This window comes from Trichogramma pretiosum, unplaced genomic scaffold, assembly GCF_000599845.2.
Source record: "Trichogramma pretiosum strain Unisexual culture from Peru unplaced genomic scaffold, Tpre_2.0 scaffold20, whole genome shotgun sequence".
In the NCBI taxonomy this organism is placed as follows: Eukaryota; Metazoa; Arthropoda; class Insecta; order Hymenoptera; family Trichogrammatidae; genus Trichogramma; species Trichogramma pretiosum.
In genome coordinates, this window is record NW_019641696.1 from 236,013 (window position 1) to 238,725 (window position 2,713).

General features: G+C 40.1%; 1 non-coding gene across 1 annotated transcript; it reads right to left on the reverse strand.

Annotated features, from left to right (window-relative positions):
- Window positions 1-677: 677 nt before the first annotated feature.
- Window positions 678-748, reverse strand: Trnag-gcc. Its single transcript has one exon. It is a non-coding gene; the product is annotated as a tRNA-Gly (tRNA).
- Window positions 749-2,713: the final 1,965 nt, after the last annotated feature.

The following is a 2,713-nucleotide window of genomic DNA, read 5'->3' on the forward strand; positions in this document are numbered from 1 at the left end:
AGTAACCCAAGTAATCCAAGTAACCCAACGGATCAAGGGGAGCATTCTTGGCCGAGTAACCCCAAGTAACCCAAGTAACCTAAGTAACTCAAGTAACCCAACTGATCGAGGAGCCATGTTCATATTTCGGAATGATAAATATTAGGAATTATGAATATTCGGAATAAGTTAAACAGTTGATGTGTTAATCTTATATTAAACAAAGTTCTTACTCAGAAAGTTTTATAGATGGCGCAGCAAAAGAATAATATTACGACAAACCTGGAGGTCGCGGTGGCTGTGGGGCTTGAGCTCTTGCTTCTCAACGGTAGGAGAAGTCAGGGTTCAAATCCCGACGGTGGGTTGGTTTTTTCCCGAGGTTTTTTTCTGCGAGGTTTGCACCGATGGGTGTATACCGTGGAAATTTTCCTTGGAAAAAAAGCTAGTGCACTTCAACTGCGGTCTCTGGCGTTGGGGGTCACATCATAATCAAAGCGTAACCTCAGTGGTATGGGAGGACACACTAACACACACACTTGCATATACACGCAACACCCACCGTTAAGTAGAACGGTGAGGTTGGCCATTTAGCCTTGTAGCAGAAAGGGCTAAAAAAAAACGACAAACCTGGGTACAGTGAACATCCAAAGTGTGACTCAATGCCATTTAATAAGTTACTAAAGTGTAAAAAAGAGGTGTGCATCGGCCGGGAATCGAACCCGGATCGCCCGCGTGGCAGGCGAGCATTCTACCATTGAACCACCGATGCTTGTGTCTATGCTGTCGGAAAAAGCTTCTCACACCAAGATCCTGCCCGGATCTTCAAATAAACGCCCGGATCAGGACAAAGTCAGGGGAATTTTCCGGGTTTAATCAGTATCTTATCCGGCCCGGACCTTGCCCGGAGGATCGTGTAAACATAACCTTTCGCGACGTGATTGTAACGCCATTAATAGCTCAAAAGTCTGTATGTTTTGATCGAACGGATGCAAGTATGTACTCGCGATCCGATTGCTTTTCAATCCATATTTATAATATAGTATGAATATTATGAGTAACTTTCAACAATACATCGAATGTTGAATGATTAATATTGTTTTTGTACGGCCATTCTTTCAAAGCGTTAGCAATCACAGATGCGCATTTTTTATCTACACAGACTTCATAGTCACTATCATTTTCATCAAAACATGATCGAAACTTTCATCAAGACTTGAATCGCTTCCAATCATTTTTTCATGCTTGAATCGTTAGATTCCAAGTTGTCTTCTTCAGAGAAATTTACGTCAATATTAGATGTCCAAGAACTTAATTATAATTTTATTTTTCAAACGATATATAAGTCTATTTTTGATATATAATAACGATATATTTTCAACTGACACTGTCAACATATGACGGTGCTCATAAATAATATAATCATTTGTACGATTCAATCGCATAGTGGAGGTTATGTTCACACTTTCTTCCAGGTAAGATCCGGGCCGGATTAGAACATGATTACCCCTGCTCTACGGGCAGGATCGCTAGTTTGATCCGGGCCGGATGATCAGATTAGGCTTGAGTCAGGCTTTTTCCGATCGGGTAACGTTTTGATAATACCAATAAATTAAAAATATTTAGCGTACTTTCAAATAAATTTATTCAATATTTTTCAAATCCTCATGTTCATAAGTGACCCAATAAATTGAGACCTTGCCTACAATCGCAAATAGGTTTTATTCTATTTGCTATTTTTGCCGATGTTGCATGATTATCACTTTTTGTGACTCCAGAACATGATGTAAAGGTTCCATACTATGCTGTCCATACTATGGGTTCATAAACTTTCTGTAACCGCTGTGGCGATAAGGATGAAGTCAAGTTTTTTCATGAATTTTGGCCCCGTGAAACTAAAAAAAATACATGCATAAAATTTGTTTCCATCCATATTACCTCATCGGTTACGAATAGCAGCTGGGCTGGACTAATGGTCCAGCCCAGGAACCTGTTTGAATCACCGTTTTGCTCAATCTCAGAGCAAGGAGTCAGCAAGGTAGGAAAAGAGGATCAAGGACCAAAAAAACCTGAAAACTCTGAAGCTTATTGTGCCCGACTTTGGATATTCAGATACACTGTTAATTGAATTTGTGTAAAGTAATTCATTCGTAAAGGAACCATAATGATTCCTTCTTCGTGAATCAAATGTCTTCAAATATCTTGCCCTGCAATTGCCTTCTATTCTTTTTTATGACTTCTGCTCTCACGCTTCAATCACAGTATTTTTTGTAAAATCTATTCGAACTCATCAGTTTTTTTCTAGGCGTTTTTCGTTTATTGCATCAAAGTGAATAAAAATAGTTTAATATATTGTATTTTTACAAGCTTGAATATTCTACAAATAGAAGCTAAACGTCGTAAATGATGCTTAAAAATATTTTAAATGACTCGAACGACACGAGACAGGAGAGTGAGAGAGAGAGAGAGAGAGAGAGAGTTCAGTCACGAAATTTCATGATGCAACTGTACTCGGCTGTGCACAGGTCAATGACGCAGCCGGCCCAAGTATATTCCTCTCTTATATATTGCCCCGCACGAGCGCGTTTAGTTCGATACGACGAGTATATATACATGCACCGATACGAAGGAGCAGCGCGCATCATCGAAAATTGGAAGCTACTTTTCAGCGGGTCATCGATATCCCGAGTGCGCGCCAGGCATGAAACTGTGCGGCCTCTGTGCAGCACGGTTCTGG